Source organism: Squalius cephalus (genome assembly GCF_949319135.1).
Source record: "Squalius cephalus genome assembly, chromosome: 8".
Lineage (NCBI taxonomy): Eukaryota > Metazoa > Chordata > Actinopteri > Cypriniformes > Leuciscidae > Squalius > Squalius cephalus.
Genome location: NC_137129.1, coordinates 36,824,766 through 36,844,104, shown reverse-complemented (window position 1 = coordinate 36,844,104; position 19,339 = coordinate 36,824,766). Strand labels below are relative to the sequence as shown.

The following is a 19,339-nucleotide window of genomic DNA, read 5'->3' as shown; positions in this document are numbered from 1 at the left end:
CAAGTGTTCATAACAGTTGGATTACTGAACAATTACAAACACAATAATACAGACACAGGCACAATAAATGTCGTTTACTTCAGTTACTTCAGTTAACATCATCTGCAATGAATTTTTAATTTACATTTTTTACATTTGTTTCACTCTACCAAAACATTTCTAAAATTAAGGCTCACCAAAGCAGTAACATCAAAAAAGTGAATCCTGAAATTTGTCTTGATTTGCCATTGCCATTTTGTTTTTGTCAGTCATTAAAACGAGAAAAACAGCTACATTTAAGCAATGTAATCAAACCTGTGGACTCACTATATTGTTTCTGGAGGCATTCTAACTCACTCCTGAAGCCACGTTATGATGCAGGGTTCAAAATACAAGAAAGACAGATGGTAGCCTAATCACAACAACACAGAAACACACACGTCACAGATCCTTTATGTTCAAATGCCATTATGACAGCACAAAAAGATTCTTTAAAAGCAGCCTGTCAAAACGACGATATACTGTACATAGACGCTTTAGACCAGTGGTTCTCAACCTTTTTTGGGCCAGCGCCCCCTATCCATTATCCAGGTCCCTTACCGCCATTAGCCTATATTTAAAAACATTTTGGCGTTTTTTTTTTTTGCAAAATCTTGTTAAATGTGCTATTATAAACTCGTAGGGGCAATGAATGAACTTCCGATTCTCTCCCATGCCACTCAAAGGGGATATAAGATGGGCTGTCACTGGACAGTAAAAAAGACAGTTGACTACGGTCATTAAAGCGGTAATGTTTGCACTTAGGTTTTATTACGCATTTAGGAGAGTATTGCAATAAGCTTCTTATATTAACCTTACTTTCGAAAAAAATAAATACAATCATGATTTTTCATGAAAAATTATGTTAGAATTGTAGGCCTAAAATAGCCTACCTTGTATCAGCTTGTTTTCAGCAATGGGCTAAAATTAATACAATTACAATTAATTTGGTTTGTCATGATTAATTTGTGTTCATAATCAGTAAAAACAAAACTAAATAAATAAATAAATAATCTTCTATCAAGAATACACACATATGAACAGTTAAATTATTATTATTATTTTTAACTATCTTGGAACTATCCAAGCAGCGTTTTGCGCTCATGTGACGGCGGAATTAATACATTACCAAAATGTGATTACAGAATATATTTAGATTATCCATTAAATTGTCATTTTCTCCTTACAGTCTTGCGAGTCAACAATAATGCCTGACCAGTAAATTACTTTGGTGAACAAAGAAAGCATTTTGACATTATGCATTGGCATTAGTTAACGCCTAAAAATGTGGCGGATTGTTGTCAGCGCGAAACACATTTTTGAGCACGTGAATGCTGATTCTTGTCAGTTCTGGATTCTAGTCAGTGCTTGAGCGCTGGTCTATGACTGGAAAAATAATAGAGTCGTTGCAAAAGAAACGATACATCGCTTACATGTCGCATTAAACCGGCAGATTTTAGAAAGTTAGGCAATTATTTTGCAAGTAATTACGTTTAATCTTGTCTTGCCTGGATCTTTGGTTTGGTGTCAACTCGTGAACGGAATAATTTTGCTTCCAAGGCCCCCGTTGTTCTCTGAACGCCCCCGCATCGACTTGACGTTGATGCATATGTGGCAGTCATGGTAATGCACATACAGTGTAATATGATGCTTAGAAAGACCATGCAACACTATGGCAAACACAATAAAACCCACTCTGCATGAACAGACAAAACAATGACATTTCCATGGACATAAATCTGATGCCATTATGTCCAGGTTTAAAAAAAAAAAAAAAAAAAAAAAAAAAAATATATATATATATATATATATATATATATAGTAACCAAACTTTTAAATACACCAAAATTGCTCCAGTGTGAATAAATAGCCTTTAAATATTTACATGCAAAAACAGAAAAATAATTTATAAGTTGTATAATATTAAGTTAGAATATGTATGTGACAATTTATGTGAAACTCCTCAAGATAAGATTATTGTTTTCCAGTTGATGTTTCATGTGAAATAAAAATCAGCATCAAAAATAGAAGAAAAAAAAAAGTGAAAATTCAACAATAGCCTACTTCACAGAAATGCATAATTTCACAGAATCGTAAGGGACATACACATAAAACCATTCTGTTCAGTAAATACATTCATTGCTCAATATTAATTTACCTTCTGATGTAATATATTGTATGTAGGCTAATGACCTGGGACCTCATGTATCAATCTTGCGTACGTGTAATGGGTAGAGAAAATGACCACATATATGAGTTTAATTAAAAAAAAAACCTTCTCCTGTTTTGTTACTTTTTTAAAAAAAAAGCCGTTACACTGTTTCAGTTGGGTTGCCGTGGAGACGGTAGCTCAAGCGCTCAGAAATAAACATCCAGCGCTTGAGAAAGACATAATTTTTGTATCTCCACTTCTTTCCAACCCACAGGTATGTTTTAAACCTTTTCAATCTCTGTCAAAAGTTATCGAAAGAGTATATAACCAGTACGGTTGTTTAGGTGATGTGTGTTGTCATGTTCCGTGTAGAAAGATATTATGCTGTGTTTATACTGTATGTATTGGCTTGCCGCTTTCGCTGGTTGAACTGTCACCGTTAATGAAGGTTCCGTTCTCTTGTCTTTTTGTACTGACTGTAAACAGTAGTGTCAAGTGAACATCGGTATGTTTAAAGTATATGGTGTAATGTCTACATATTTGAATGTGCTAAAGCAATTGTTTCAAGATATAATATAATATATGGTGTCATTTGTTGATGTATATTTGATATATTATAACGTTACAGTAAGACTTGTATCTATTTCACAATATGTTATTAATGGGTTTTGTATTTTATCTGATATATACCAATGCTTTTCATATTGGTTTGTTTATTGTATTCAGTATTATAGACCATTTCTATGTTATATGGTCCATGTAATGGCTGAAGTTACGGTTTATGACCTCGTAGTATTATTGAGATATTTAATCCAAAAGAGAAAGAGAAATAAACATCCAGCGCTTGAGAAAGACATAATTTTTGTATCTCCACTTCTTTCCAACCCACAGTGCTATCCAGCCTGTGGTTTTGTACCTGCCCAGATTCCCCTAGGTCTGAGGCCGGTAACAATTGGGGGCTCGTCCGCAGGATCCGTTGAGTTAAAAGCGAGGTGAGCAGTCATTGCAACGGTGAGACCAGGGGTTCAAGCTTCAGGGAAGGCTGCTAAGTTGAGCGTCATCCACAGAGCAACAGTCACCGGTGAGACGTCACGATGACTACAGTAGCCCCACGGCGAATGTTGATCTTCCAGATCATCAAACAGCTTCCAGCGATGAGTTTAAGCCAACTGCAGTTGGTTGCCAGGTCAATTGAAGATGGCAGTGAAAGCACTGAGGGCCTCAGTGAACCAGAGCTCTATGACTTCATCATCGACTACATCAGGAGCGAGAGGTTGAAGGCGATGGAAGATGAAGGCATGGCTCAACTCCTCTCCCTCCAGGATCTGCTGCAGGAACTGACATCGACCGACTCCGGGTCTGGTGAGGTCTGTGTTTCCAATGTTCACATGGACGGCACACTGACGCCTACACATCAACTCTTACCTCCCTCCACAAGAGATATCCACACACCATCCATGGACTTGCACACACACACGTCACTCATGGACAGAGACATTCATGTACCTGTTACTACGGGGAGGCAAGCCCAGCCGAGCGTCACTGGCACCCGTGATGCCCACCATGGTAGGACAAGCCTGTCCTCAACTGTAACAGACCAGGTAGTAAGACTGTCTGATGTTACTGCTCTGCTTCCACGTAGAGAGTGTAAAATACACGGTGGTCAGGTATCTGACATGGGTTCTGACATATCCTTTAATGGTCTTTGTAAGCAGATTGATGCTGCTTTACAAGAGGGGTTTAGCGAGGCTGAAACTATTAGAGCTGTACTTAAGATAACTAAGCCAGGTACATTCAGGGAAATGCTCACTAACCATGATGATTTAACAGTGAAGGGGTTAAAAAGGTTTCTCCGCTCTCACATCAGGGATAAAAGTGTAACCGAGCTCTTTCAAGAGCTCAGTAATGCTAGACAGCATGACAGAGAGAGTCCACAGCAGTTTCTCTACAGGCTTATGGGGTTAAAGCAGAGAGTCATTTTTGAGTCACAGCAACCTGGCGTAGAGTTCAGTTATGACAGAAGGCTTGTACAGGGTACTTTTCTACACACACTCTACCAAGGTCTAAATGAGAGAAACACTTATGTTAGACATGACATCAAACCTTTCCTTTCTGACATGCAGGCTAGCGATGACTTTCTGTTAGAACAGATGACCAAGTCCCTGACTGAGGAAGAGGGGAGGTTAAAACGCCTGGGTGCTGTAGCTAAGTATAGACCGGTGACTGTAAGCAGTGCCCGATATGACCATGACGGACAGACTGATGCAATCAAACCGAGTTCAGTTGACGCTGAGTTACAGGCTAACCGTGACGCTATCAGAGAGCTGACTGCCCAAGTGTCCTCACTGACAAGGCACATGACACTTGTTGAAAAGTCTGCAGAACGTGTACAGTCTGGTTGCCCTAGCACATCTGTTAGTCTTCCACGGACACTGTCAGCTGACAAAAAGGGTAGATGCCACGACTGCGTAGTGAAAGGAACCATGAGCTGTCCCCATTGTTTTGTCTGTGGCCAGGCAGGACACCGAGCTATTGGCTGTTTACAGAGGAAGTCGTCGGGAAACGGGAGGAAGTCGCTGGAGCAGGGCAGCCAGTGACTGTGAACAGCATTCAGCCCACTGTTAAGATCAAACCGCTACCCATACCATGCCAAGCAGGTCCAAAAAAACGCATCGCCCAGCTCATAGGAAAACGTTGTACCGTCTCTTGCAACATCAATGGTGTGCCAATTGAAATGCTTTTAGACTCAGGGGCTCAGGTGACGATGGTCAGCAAAACCTGGATAGACAGAGCAGCACCCCATGTCAAAATCCAACCACTTCAATCCCTCTTTGCCGATCAGCCTCTTGAAGTATCAGCAGCAAATGGTACACAAGTTCCCCTTGATGGATGGGCAGAGGTTGACCTGCAAATTTGTAGTGAGCGCCATGGGTCAGTGACAATTGGAGTGCCCCTACTGGTCAGTCAGACTTGTCAGTGTCCCCTGTTAGGGAGTAACATCATAGCTGAGATCATCAAAGAGCATGACAACACTGTGAATGTGACTGCTATTCTGACCGACGCTTTAAGTGTCCCTGAGAACACAGTTGAGGCTTTGGTCTCTGCCCTTCAGATAACTACCACTGTCGAGACAGCCCTGTGTACTGTACACACAGGCAAGAAAGGTGTCACTATCCCTGCTGGTAGAGTCTATGAAGTCAGGTGCCGGGTTAGGGGGTTGCCAGGGAATTGTACAGTACTGTTCCAGCCTCTTATAGAAAACACCTGCCCTGAGGGCCTTGAACTGTTTCCTGCATTAGTTGACATTCCTTGTGGACCCTCAAAATGCATTAAAATTCCTATACAAAATGCAACCCGACATGCCATTTATTTAACCCCAAGAATCACTCTCGGCACTCTTGAGGAAGTGGCTCATGTTAAACCTGTCCCGAGTCTTGAGCACATGCCGAATGACGTTGTCCAAACCTTTTCAGCTCAATTAAGTACAGATCCAACGGCTTACATGAACAACGAGCAGGACAGACAGATCAGGTCTAAAGCTAAAGACAAGTGGCACCCTCCTGTTGACGTATCACATCTAGCTGAGGATGAACAGAGGTTAGTTAAGGAAATGTTGTTCGAGCAGTCTGAGGTGTTTGCCAAAGACGATGCTGACATTGGTTGTATTCCTGACCTCCAACTTAGAGTCAATCTTACAGATGAAACACCTGTCCAAAAGTCTTACAATTCCATCCCAAAGCCCTTGTATAAAGAGGTAAAAGACTATGTTCAGAACTTGCTTGACCGTGGTTGGATCAGAAAATCCACCTCATCATACTCTTCTCCTGTGGTCTGTGTGAGAAAAAAGGACAAAAGCCTACGTCTCTGTGTTGACTTCCGGGGGCTGAACAGCAAAACCATCCAGGACCGCCACCCCCTTCCACGCATCCAGGACCTGCTTGACAATTTAGGAGGCAACTCATGGTTTTCCATACTTGACCAGGGCAGTGCTTACCACCAAGGCTTTGTTGAAGAGAGCTGCCGGCACCTGACAGCTTTTAGCACACCCTGGGGGTTTTACGAGTGGATACGCCTCCCATTTGGCCTCACCAACGCTCCGGCAGCATTCCAACGCTGCATGGAGGGAGTGCTGGCCGGTCTAAGAGATGAATGCTGTTCTCCTTACCTGGATGATGTGCTCTGCTTTTCCAAGACTTTCCAGGGCCATGTTGAGGACATAAGACAAGTTCTGTGTCGCTTAAGGGAACATGGTGTGAAGCTGCGCCCGAAAAAATGTGAGCTGTTCAAACGCCAAGTGAGATATGTTGGACGCCTGGTCACAAGTGAGGGTGTTCAGGTAGATCCCAAAGACCTAGAAGCTGTGTTGCAGATGAAGGAGAGAGAGCCAAAGAACGTTGGAGAGGTCCGAGCTCTACTTGGTTTCCTGGGCTACTATCGCTCTTTCATCCAGGACTTTTCCAGAATAGCCCGGCCACTGTTTAAGCTTCAAGAACATCCTGCCTTGTCCAACAAGAGCCCGGTTGCAACCAAGTCCACCCAAAAAGGCCAGAGCAGTGGTCAGTTACCATCCCGGACACCAGTTCAGTGGTCCCCCGAACACAGTGCTGTTGTGTCCCGCCTTGTGGACATGCTGATCAAACCCCCCATCTTGGCCTACCCCGACTTCGATTTGCCATTCATCCTACACACTGATGCATCCAATGAAGGGTTGGGGGCGGTGCTCTACCAGGAACAGAACAGCAAACTCCGGGTTATTGCTTATGGGTCCAGGTCACTCACGCCTGCTGAAAAGAATTACCACCTCCATTCCAGTAAGCTTGAGTTTCTCGCTCTGAAGTGGGCCATATGCGATAAATTCCGTGATTATCTGTATTACGCAACAACATTCACTGTATATACAGATAACAATCCCCTCACCTACGTCCTGAGCACAGCCAAGTTGAACGCTGTTGGACATCGCTGGGTTGGTGAATTAGCCGACTTCCACTTCAACATCAAGTACAGGCCAGGCAAGGTGAATGTGGATGCAGATACCCTGTCCAGGTTTCCAGTGAAACTCCAAGACAACCTGAAGGAGTACACCGAGACAATGCCACCTGAGGTTGTATCTGCCATCTGGCAGGGGAATAAAGCTCAGAGAGATGAGGATGTGTCCTGGGCTGCCGCCCTTCAGATCTCTGCCTTTGATGACGACTCTCCCCCGATGAGTGCGCCCATGTTCACCCCAGAAGACATCAGAGCCGCCCAGAAAGGAGATGAGCCCATTTCCGAGGTGATTCGGTTGAAAGGGAGCGGATGGAATCCGAGAGACAAAGACTGGAGTCCAATCCAACCAGGAACACGACGACTTATACATGAGTGGAACAGGCTCAAACTGGATAATGGTATTCTGTACAGGCATGCAGGACAAAATCAACAACTGGTCCTCCCCAAAGTACTCAAGTCAACCGTGCTCAAACACCTGCACGATGACATGGGACATGTTGGCGCTGATAAAGTCACCCACCTCGCAAGGCAACGGTTCTACTGGCCTTTTATGCAGCGCGACATCGAAGACTATGTCATCCGTCAATGCCCATGCATCAAACAAAAACGACCTGCTGTCCATGAGAAAGCACCAATGGGCTCAATCACAACTAGCGCACCTTTTGAACTGCTCTCTGTTGATTACCTTCACCTTGATCCCAGTAAAGGAGGCTACGAGTACATCCTTGTGGTAGTAGATCACTTCACCCGTTTTGCTCAGGCCTATGCAACTCGAAACAAGTCTGGCAAAACAGCGGCCGAAAAGATCTTCTACGACTTCATTCCACGCTTCGGGTACCCTCAAAAGCTCCACCATGACCAGGGTCGGGAATTCGAGAACACCCTGTTCCAGAGACTTCAGCAGCTGGCAGGAATATCTCACTCCCGAACTACTCCTTACCATCCACAGGGGAATCCTGTTGAACGCCTGAACAGGACACTCCTCCAGATGCTCAGAACACTCCATGAGGAAAAGAAGGCAGAGTGGAAAGACCATCTCCCCAGCATAGTACATGCCTACAACTGCACGAAGCATGAGTCTACAGGCTACTCACCATTCTTCCTCCTCTTTGGAAGACATCCACTGCTGCCCATTGACCTTATATTCAATCTCGACTCAGATCGGCTGGTACAGACACGGCAGGAGTATGCACAGACCTGGGCTTCCCGGATGCAGGATGCATACCGGATTGCCTCTGAGAACAGCAAGAAGTCTTCTGAGAAAGGGAAAAGGCACTACGACCGAGGTGCCAGAGGAGCCTTGCTGCAACCAGGTGATCGTGTGCTTGTCAAGAACCTGTCGGAGAGAGGTGGCCCAGGCAAACTTCGATCTTACTGGGAAAAGAAGATCCACCGTGTCATAGAGAGGCTGGGAGATGGACCTGTATATCGAATCCAAGCTGAAACAGGTGACCAGACTCTCCGGGTGCTCCACCGCAACCTCCTCTTGCCTGTCAGTGACTTGCCAGTCAACCATGAGGAACGTGACACTGGTGTGGAGCGAAAGCCCCAAGGACAGAGACGTCATATGCCAACCAGAGAAGCAACTAAGTCTGATGTTGGCACCTCAGATGATGAGGGGGAGTGCTCCTACAACCTTAGACCCTTGCCTGTGTATGAGAGGAGGGCTGTCAGATACCACCCACATCAACCCGAGCTACACAGTGAGCTAAGGGTTGGGGCTCCCGAATATCAACCGTTGAGCCGTGCACCTGAGTCTGAGAATGTATGGCAGCCAGGACCAGCTGACCCTTTGGTGACAGCAGAGCCAATGCCGGTAGCAAGAGGGGTAGATCCGTCCCCTGCTGTGGAAGGACCGGATCAACACAGGGATGATGCTATGGAGAGTGAAAGCCCTCAGGATCCTGAGATAGATGCTGTGCCTGTTCCTCAGCCAGTAAGAGAGGTAGATCAGCAACTGCGGAGGTCCACTCGACCAGTCAAATCCAGAAACATCTTCATGTATGACCAGCCAGGAGAACCTTCCTACCAGCCCTGGAGAATGGGAACTAATGCCATGTACTGTACCCCTTCTTCCATGCTGACCTACCCAGTGTTTCATGAGAGATGCTACTATCCTCCCCCTGCTGTATGGACATACAGTAGAACTGACATGGACCAGGACATGAAAGACATTGATATCGACATACAATCTTACCTTCATACTACTTATCTGTGATTGACATACTGCAGGCTTACTTCCTGTTCAGACTGATGACTCCTGAAGACCATACTTACCTGAGGTCCTGACCGATAGTTTGAGAGTACCACTGTAGCCAGTAGTTCAGTTTAGTACTGGATGTCGGGAGACATCTCTTAAAGTAGGGGAGAGTGTAATGGGTAGAGAAAATGACCACATATATGAGTTTAATTAAAAAAAAAACCTTCTCCTGTTTTGTTACTTTTTTTAAAAAAAAGCCGTTACACTGTTTCAGTTGGGTTGCCGTGGAGACGGTAGCTCAAGCGCTCAGAAATAAATATCCAGCGCTTGAGAAAGACATAATTTTTGTATCTCCACTTCTTTCCAACCCACAGGTATGTTTTAAACCTTTTCAATCTCTGTCAAAAGTTATCGAAAGAGTATATAACCAGTACGGTTGTTTAGGTGATGTGTGTTGTCATGTTCCGTGTAGAAAGATATTATGCTGTGTTTATACTGTATGTATTGGCTTGCCGCTTTCGCTGGTTGAACTGTCACCGTTAATGAAGGTTCCGTTCTCTTGTCTTTTTGTACTGACTGTAAACAGTAGTGTCAAGTGAACATCGGTATGTTTAAAGTATATGGTGTAATGTCTACATATTTGAATGTGCTAAAGCAATTGTTTCAAGATATAATATAATATATGGTGTCATTTGTTGATGTATATTTGATATATTATAACGTTACAGTAAGACTTGTATCTATTTCACAATATGTTATTAATGGGTTTTGTATTTTATCTGATATATACCAATGCTTTTCATATTGGTTTGTTTATTGTATTCAGTATTATAGACCATTTCTATGTTATATGGTCCATGTAATGGCTGAAGTTACGGTTTATGATCTCGTAGTATTATTGAGATATTTAATCCAAAAGAGAAAGAGAAATAAACATCCAGCGCTTGAGAAAGACATAATTTTTGTATCTCCACTTCTTTCCAACCCACAGTGCTATCCAGCCTGTGGTTTTGTACCTGCCCAGATTCCCCTAGGTCTGAGGCCGGTAACATACGCACAAAAACTTTGCGTACGCCAGCTTTCACGCTCACGGTCGGATGTACTAACAGTGAAATTAACGCGAGAATGTGCGTTCCTCCACGCCAATTTCATGTCTGGCGTACGTACATTTCTCATTGTTTTTGTCCGTTGGCGAGTCTTACAGGCAATGAAGTGAAGTTGCAAACATTACATAACGAATTGTTCTACAAGTCTATCGCACCACCAACCGTGGGAAGCATTACTATTAATTTGCTATTTATAAAATAATTGTCATATATTGTCACACGAGCCTTATGGGAATATTCTTCTATAAATTTTGCAATTAATAAGAACATATAAAAGCATATGCAAACTGATACAACCCTTAGTCTATGGCAATGACAGCTTTGGTTTAATGTCCACCTTTATATCAGACCATTTCTTTTTAAGGTAATTTAGGGTAGACGGTGTACAGTTGAGACATGTGTACAGTTGAGACACCTTAAATAACTTGCGTTCGCAGCAAGCCAAGTTGTGATTTTTGCTGTGCACGTGCGTATTAGTGTCCTCTTTGATCGTGGGAAATTTGAACAACGGACGCATTTCCGATCCGAAGATATCGGGATTTTTTTTTTTTTTTTTCTAAGATATGACGTTCACTTCACCATGCACTCTCCACAATGAATAGCTTATTATCTTTATGTGACTGTTAAACGTAACTGGTATCACCACAAACGTTATTCTGTGCCCTAAAAACTGGCATATTTCATGGTAGGCTATTGTGTCATGCAAGGTAAATGCAAAATCTAGAGAAATGTGCGAGGTGGCCAGCGGGGGACAGTTGAGACACACGTGTATCAACTGTACCCCCGATAGAGTTATATTAGGAAACACACTGTTTAGTTGTTCAGTGTTAACAGTTTAAACGCCGTAATAGCCAGCATAGGACACAAATGAAAATAAAATGTGATATTTGTGATATTTAAACTGTGTATTATTAATAAATATTGCTACATATCTTGTTCCTGCTTTATACATTTTAACCAGTGCTAATTTAAATAAAATGAATGAGTAGCCTATAAATGGATGAATAAACAAAAATGTTGCCCAATTGTTATTTTCTTTATTTGTCTTTATTTTTTAATATTTTCAATGAATGGTTAGTTACCTTCACATCATTATAAATTGGTGTCTCAACTTTTCAGTGTCTATTTTTGTATGAAAAATCAAAACGCAAAAAAGTTTCTCAACTGTACTCAGTCTACTCTACACTGTAAAAAAAAAACCTGTAAAAAAACGGTATTATTCCGGCAGCTGGGGCGCCAGAAAATTACCGTAAAATAACGGCAAAAAACAATCGCGTTAAAATACAGTAATTTTCCATAATTAAATAACAGATTATATCTTTAATATTACATTAAATCTTATGTAATTATTGGGATTTTTAATGTTTTAAAAAGTCATATACACCTTTAAAACAATTAAATACTGTAAATTTAAGGTTTTATAAAATTATTTTATATAATAATGCTGTCTATCTACAGTAATTTTCTTTTAATATAGTTTTTATGTGTAAAATAACAATGAAATTATGTATAAAAAATGCACACAAGTACATAAATTCAAATACAAATGTTTGTAAATTTACAGTTTTATTTTTTATTTGTACAGATCCAATTTCACAACATCTCTAATTAAGTTCTTAATAATAGCAAATGTACAGCCAATTTCTTTTAAATTAACTAAATGTATGAGTACAAATTACCTGCATATTTACAGTATTAGTAATTGAACAAACACTAAACATCAAGATAAGTGATTGATAGGAAATAGAAGCTTAGTATATAATTTAGAACATGTAAAAATATCCACAATAAAAAGCAATTACCGTATACCTTTACAGTATAACTTATTTTAACATTTACAATTACATTTTATCCAAAGTGACTAACCAATTAAGATAATAATTAAAGATAATAAAAAGCAACAAGTGCAGTGACAAGTCCCAGTTAGTCTAGCACAGTACACATAGAAAGGTGTTTTTTGTTGTTGTTGTTTTTTACAAAGATTTAGTATTATTGGGTGAAGTGTTTATGAAAAAGATGGATCTTTAGCAGTTTCTTGAAAATGTGTTGCGTTGCGCCGGTCATTCCACCAGCAGGAAACAGTCCAGGTAAATGTCAGTGAAAGTGGTTTTGTGTCTCTTTGGGATGATGGCACCACAAGGTGCCGTTCACTTGCAGAACACATGCTTCTGGAGACACACAGATCTGAAGCAGTGAGTTTAGGCATAGGGCTACCTTTAAAGACAACTCTTGCTGCAGCATCTGGATCAGTTGCAGAGGTTTGACTGACACTGGAAGAGCTGCCAGGAGAGCATTACAATAGCCCAGTCTGGATAGAACAAGAGAGTTGTGTAGCTTCGATAGGAAGGGCCTGATCCTCCTAATGATAAGGCAAATCAGCAGGATCACAGCAAGTATGTTTTGGCTGAAAGCTGAACCATAAGCAGTTCTGTCTTGGCAAGGTTGAGTTGAAGGTGAAGGTCATTCATCCAGCAAGAATTTTCCATCAGGTAGGCTGAGATGCGAGCAGCAACCGTCAGATCATCTAGCTGGATTAAAAGATATGTGTCATTAAGATAGTAGTGATAGGAAAAGTCATGTTTCTAAATGACAGAGCCCCACTAAGCAAAATGATGTCCGAAAGACGTCTTTTCAATGTCTTTGTTACAAAAATCGAAGGTTGAAATGCCGTCCACTGAGGAGCCAGAATGAAAGTTATGACGTCTTTTTTTGACGTGTTCTGCACGTCCGATATAGACGTTCATCGAACCTTCGTACAAGGTTAAAACTAGTTCAGATGTGGCCATTGTGGACATATTTCAACATCATTTATGGTCTCATTTAGACATAATTACTTTGATTATTGCTGTCAGATGATCTTAGTGAGAATTAACAGAGGTTTAGATGTTGATATTCGTTTAATTTGAAGTGTCACCATTGTGGCGATCCGTGTTTGCTTTAGTTGGGCTCTTGGTCCCCGTTCCTTTTACTTTAACTTTTCTTTGGCTGCTGTAACAGTGTGTTTGTGTAACACAATTGTTGTGGCAGAGAAAGCCTAGAAAAAGTTTGAGTTTTATCAGTTCAATGTTGATGATGACATAATTATCACAAAAATGGGCCTTTAATATTGTGTTTAAAGTTTTGTGTTTATATTTGCCATTAATAACCAACAACCTTTTGGAACTGCATTATTGGTGCCAAAAACATTAAAATGATCACTTATTTGAAGGTGTATAAAAAGCATGTGCACATGATGTTTTGAGCAAGAGTATCATACAGTCACACACAGACATCAAGATTGTGCATATGATTTCCAACAATGGTGACAATTAAAAAAAAAGCTTCATGCTGCAATGCATGATGGGTAGCTTTCATAGTACAAAACTCATCCTTAATTCCCAAGCTTTTTTTGGTTGTCACCGTTATTGTGATTCATATCCAAAATCTTGATGTCTGTGTGTGACTGTATGATACTCTTGCTCAAAACATAATGTGCACATGCTTTTTATACACCTTCAAATAAATACACCTTCACCAATAATGCAGTTCCAAAAGGTCGGTGGTTATTAATGGCAAATATAAACACAAAACTTTAAACACAATATTAAAGGCCCATTTTGTGATAATTATGTCATCATCAACATTGAACTGATAAAACTCAAACTTTTTCTAGGCTTTCTCTGCCACAACAATTGTGTTACACAAACACACTGTTACAGCAGCCAAAGAAAAGTTAAAGTAAAAGGAACGGGGACCAAGAGCCCAACTAAAGCAAACACGGATCGCCACAATGGTGACACTTCAAATTAAACGAATATCAACATCTAAACCTCTGTTAATTCTCACTAAGATCATAAGACAGCAATAGTCAAAGTAATTATGTCTAAATGAGACCATAAATGATGTTGAAATATGTCCACAATGGCCACATTTTAACTAGTTTTAACCTTGTACGAAGGTTCGATGAACGTCTATATCGGACGTGCAGAACACGTCAAAAAAAGACGTCATAACTTTCATTCTGGCTCCTCAGTGGACGGCATTTCAACGTCTGATTTTTGTAACAAAGACATTGAAAAGAAGTCTTTCGGACATCATTTTGCTTAGTGGGTAGTTAAAAAAAAATTAAAAAAAGAAAGAAAGATGGGTGGAATCTAACACAATTGTAATCTTGCTGTAGCAAATCCAAACCTTGTGCATACTTTTAGTGCAATCATATGGAATCAGAAGACTGTTATGAACATATGGAATCAGAACCGTTATGATTTTTATGTTTTAATGAATTCTTCCCATACCTTGTTTGCCATGATCATCTGCTTTCCACGTGACCTGAAATCACACACACACACACACACACACACACACACACACACACACAAGTTATTTTAAAACTCAGTATTAGATTTACACATGTCAGAATATGTTCCATTGGGACAATGCAAAAACTCAAATGACTATGATCTTGAAGCTGAGCTGGAAAGGCTAACAGTAATATTTTGAGCTGCCATGTGATTTTAGCTAAGTTACATTTATAGAAAGTAATGTTAAATGAATATGATTTACTGTGACCTAGCTGCACACCTAGTAGGCCTATTTTTAGTAAAACTGTGGCTATTACAATGGTAAAAAATCAGCTAAAAACGTGTTTACTACAATTTTATTATAATAAAATAAAGTATGTTTTTTAAGAGAAAAGTTTTCAGCTTCCAGACAGTGTTTCAAAATATCCCGCCATTTATTGGTTTAATGTTACTGACTATCATAACGAAGATTTTATACACAATTATGGACTTTAATATGAATAACAAGTCTACTAAAGATTGTTTTAGGTCTTTAAGTTAACAAGTAGAGATGTGGGTTGGGTTTAAGTGATCTTTCTTAACACAGATCGATAATTAAAATTTTGCCCTGACCCAGTTATAACTGAACATCATTTAAGAATGCTAACGTTAGCATGGAAACTGTCTAACCACTTAACACAAATGTAATATAAAATATCGTACACACATGTAGTATGAGACTCTTACCTCAGCCGTTGATCGATCGGTCGGGATGAGGTCCGCTGTGACGACGAACCAGGCTCACTGAAAAAGGGCGCGTTATTTCTGGACTGACACCCAGACTACAAACAACTAATATGTGTTCAGCGCTCCTGCTCACGGCTGGCTGCTTCTGTCGAATACGATTATAGCTTTGAACCACTGTGATCACAATCCACGACTACTTCACGAGCGTAGACTGAAACTTCAAATCTCCCGCTTGCCCTTGACACAGATCGACGACAGAGACAGATGTAGCTAACTGTTGTGGGCGGGACTAGCAGCAACGAAACGTAATGGCGGATAATTTGAATCTGCGCGCGCGCGCGCGGGCACACACACACACACACACACACACACACATATACATACATACAAACGCACACAAAGCCACGCAGATTTGGAAAAACGATTCATAAAAGACATAAAATATAGGCCTAAATGAAATTTTCGGGCAAATAGCCTACAAATGATGATCAAAATTGAACATCTATTTGCAAGACAAAATTAAAAGACTAAATAATTAAATAGGCCTGCCTAATGTGTGTACAAATCTTAAAACTCACTTTAATCCCCACATGCTTAATAATCTTTAAGGAAAACATGTTTAGTGACTGCTAATTTCTGCAGTTATATCTTATTTTCTTTGTTTTCTAATTCCACAGAAATAATCTGTAAAATATTACTTAATTTTGTATGTAAAATTACACATAACCCTATAAAATTACAGAGAATTTCCTTTAAAAAAAACGTAAAATTAATGTAAAACCAAAATAAAAGCAATTACCTGTAAATTTAATAGTGGACCTTTAAATTACAACAAATATCTGTAAAATAACAGGTATTCACTGTATAATGACAAAACGACAAAATTCTGTTAAAAAATACAGACCGTTTCCTGTAAATTTACAGTTTTTTTTTACAGTGTACAGTGTGACTTTCAGATCCCACCGCATTGACGACATCAGCCAAACTCTCTCACTCATATTTTTTTCATTTTGTTATTAATTCTGGAGGACAAACTTCCAAATAAAACATTTTTTTTCCGTTTCTACCTCCGATAGTAGCACCTCCAATTCACTTTCTGTAAAGTTTCGTTTCTTGTCACCATTTTCTTACTGCTTTATTTTGCCAAAGTGGACTCATTACCATATTTAAATTTATTTAATTAAGGGAGGAGACTGGGTGGGGCGTTGTGCTCGTGCATGTGCGCTCAATTTTACGTTAACTGGGATGTACAAAGAGAATATGCGTGGTATCCTTCGTACGCAGAGATTCATACATCTGGGTTTTTTTGTGCGTACGCACATTTACAGCTTTGTCCGTACGCAATGTTTTAGTATGAATTCAACGCAAGTCTTTGTACATGAGGCCCCAGGGGCCTCATTTATAAACGTTGCGTACGCACAAAAGAAGGCGTACGCCGCTCTCTACGCAATAATTGGTATTTATAAAAAGCAAACTTGACGGGAAAATGTGCGGTCCTTCACGCAAGCTCTCACCCAGGCGTACGCACAAAAACGGGTGAAATGAGAAATGGCGACACCGTCGGCAGATGGAAGAAACACGTGAAAGTGTGTGAAACTGTAGACCGTTGTGTAAAAGAAATGGCAATACTGCCTCTCATAAATAGCCTAACATGAAGACTTCACAAAGCAAGTCTTATTAACAGCCTACACGAACAGCCGTTTGATCGATTTGCAGTGTAAAACAAACAAAATCCAACGAAAATTACAACAGAAATGCAAATGAACACATATTTGCGAAAAGAAAAGTGAAATATGTTCTGCAATAATATTGGCATGTTATGCAATTCATCCTTATGAATAATATGGTAAACAGAACGAAATAATGTACAAAACTGATATTCTCGTCAATGTGTCCGTCTGGCGGAGCAGATAGATGCAAGATAGACAGATAGATAGATAATTAGGGAGATATATAGATAGATAAATAGATGTATTAATTGTCCACTGGGGAAAGTTATTTTCATAGTAAAAATTTCTTCATCAGCTACGGAATGGTATTCATGCAAAGCCTATATGCCTTTAGTTTGTTTTATTTTGATAAAATAATGTATGACGTAGGCTATGTCTCAACCATTCAGAAAGCTGCAAGAAATTACATTTGCGCTGAACTATTTCCCATTTCCACGTAGATTAGCCTATAACCGACATCAGTAGCCTAGCTTGTCACACTCTGGCGATGGAGCGCTATAAACGCTTTTTTGCCTCGACTTTGATGTCCGACCATTTCTTTTTTATTTCGGCCACGGTCCGAGATTGTGAGGCTACAGCATTTACGGCGTCTGCAACCTTTTGCCACTCAAGTGCCTTTTTGGCATTAGTAATGCCCACACTGTGCCCTTCAAACAACATTTTTCTCCTCTTTTCCACCTCGCCAACGATAACTTCTACTTCACATTGAGTGAAGTTATGTTTTTTGATTTCCTCTCTGTGTTTGCCATGATTTCGCAATCGATGAATATTAATTTGTGGGCGTTTCACGGACTATTTATGGGCAACTATGGGCGTGACATGAAGCCGCAAAAGCTGCGCTACATTTAGAATTGATTGTGATTTATTAAGGGAAAACTGCGTAGGATGTGCGTGCGCACGGTTTTATAAATCCGAATATTTCTGTGCGTACGCACGTCCTATGTTTCATCCGTATGCCACTTATGACGCAAATCCTACGCAAAGTTTTATAAATGAGACCCCTGATCAATATCAGTCCTTTTGTTATTTTGTTTGATAAAGTGTTTAATGCGTATGCAAGAAGATTTATCATTTAATTATTTCTGTGTTGTTCAGATGTGCCTGGTAATTTAACAGTTGAGTTGTGTTTTCTTTAAAATGTTTTAAGGATGGTTCATTAAGTAAGAGAAGCTCACTAACCAATCTGTTAATGTTAGAGATTTAGTGATTCATAAAGTATCCTGTTGAACTATGTGAAATCCCGCGAGAGACGAGAATGGGAAAAACAGGAAGCGGGGAGAGAAAGAAAAAAACGAAACTGAGCACAAGAGTGAGCACTTGCATATCCAAAAAATGATAGAGAAATGTAAAAGAATCTCTGGTCTACTGGGCTAATCTTAAAGGGCATCAGGAGGGTCACATAGGACTGAATTCTTTAACAAACTGTCAAGAGAGAGGAAACATAAAAATTGAAAGTTTTGGATGGATCATTAAAGAAAAGGCGAGTGAAGTTGAGGTAGATCAACTAGTTGTGTGTCCTACAGTTTCCTACCCTGCAGTTCCTTTGTGGATCCTTGAGGTGCCTTCAGTTGATTTTGGCCTCTTGGAGGCAAAGGAGAAAATAGAAGAATTTAATAAATCTTATGTTGAAAGGTATTTACAGGAGACATATGGGGATAGATCTATTATATTTACAGACGCATCAAAAAGAGAAGACAAGCAAATGGGGGCAGCATTTGTCATCCCAAAACTAAAAATAGGTGTAATGAAAAGGCTAAATAACAATTTAGCTGTTTATACAGCAGAGCTGACTGCTATTTTTCTGGCTCTCGTATGGAGCGAGAGTAATAGGCTTAGGCCAAGAAATATAGTTATAGTCTCAGATTCAACTTCAGCATTGTGTAGTATTAAGAACCTACAGTCTCAGACAAGGCAGGATATTGTACTAGACATAGCTCAATTAATAAACAATCTGCAGAAGTCAGGAATCAGTGTCACACTTTTGTGGGTACCAGCTCACATTGGAGTTACAGGGAATGAGTTGGCAGATCAGTATGCTAAGAAAGCTACAGAGCGATCTAGTATTGATAATGGAAATTAAATACAGTAAGGCTGAAATTAAGAGTATTGTTAAGGATAAACTGAGAGGAAAGTGGCAGAAG

The 19,339-nt window shown here is 40.2% G+C and overlaps 1 protein-coding gene and 1 long non-coding RNA gene across 2 annotated transcripts in view; one reads left to right on the top strand and one right to left on the bottom strand.

The window, feature by feature from the left end:
- Positions 1-19,339, top strand: part of LOC307163328 (CMP-N-acetylneuraminate-beta-galactosamide-alpha-2,3-sialyltransferase 1-like) — a gene marked incomplete at its 5' end in the record, with an annotated part of 148,619 nt that overhangs the window by 40,089 nt on the left and 89,191 nt on the right. The window lies entirely within an intron of this gene.
- LOC307162926 lies at positions 12,015-15,765 on the bottom strand. Its single transcript, XR_013821993.1, has 3 exons — positions 15,469-15,765; positions 14,737-14,770; positions 12,015-12,990 (listed from the first exon to the last, which is right to left on the bottom strand). It is a non-coding gene; the product is annotated as an uncharacterized lncRNA (long non-coding RNA).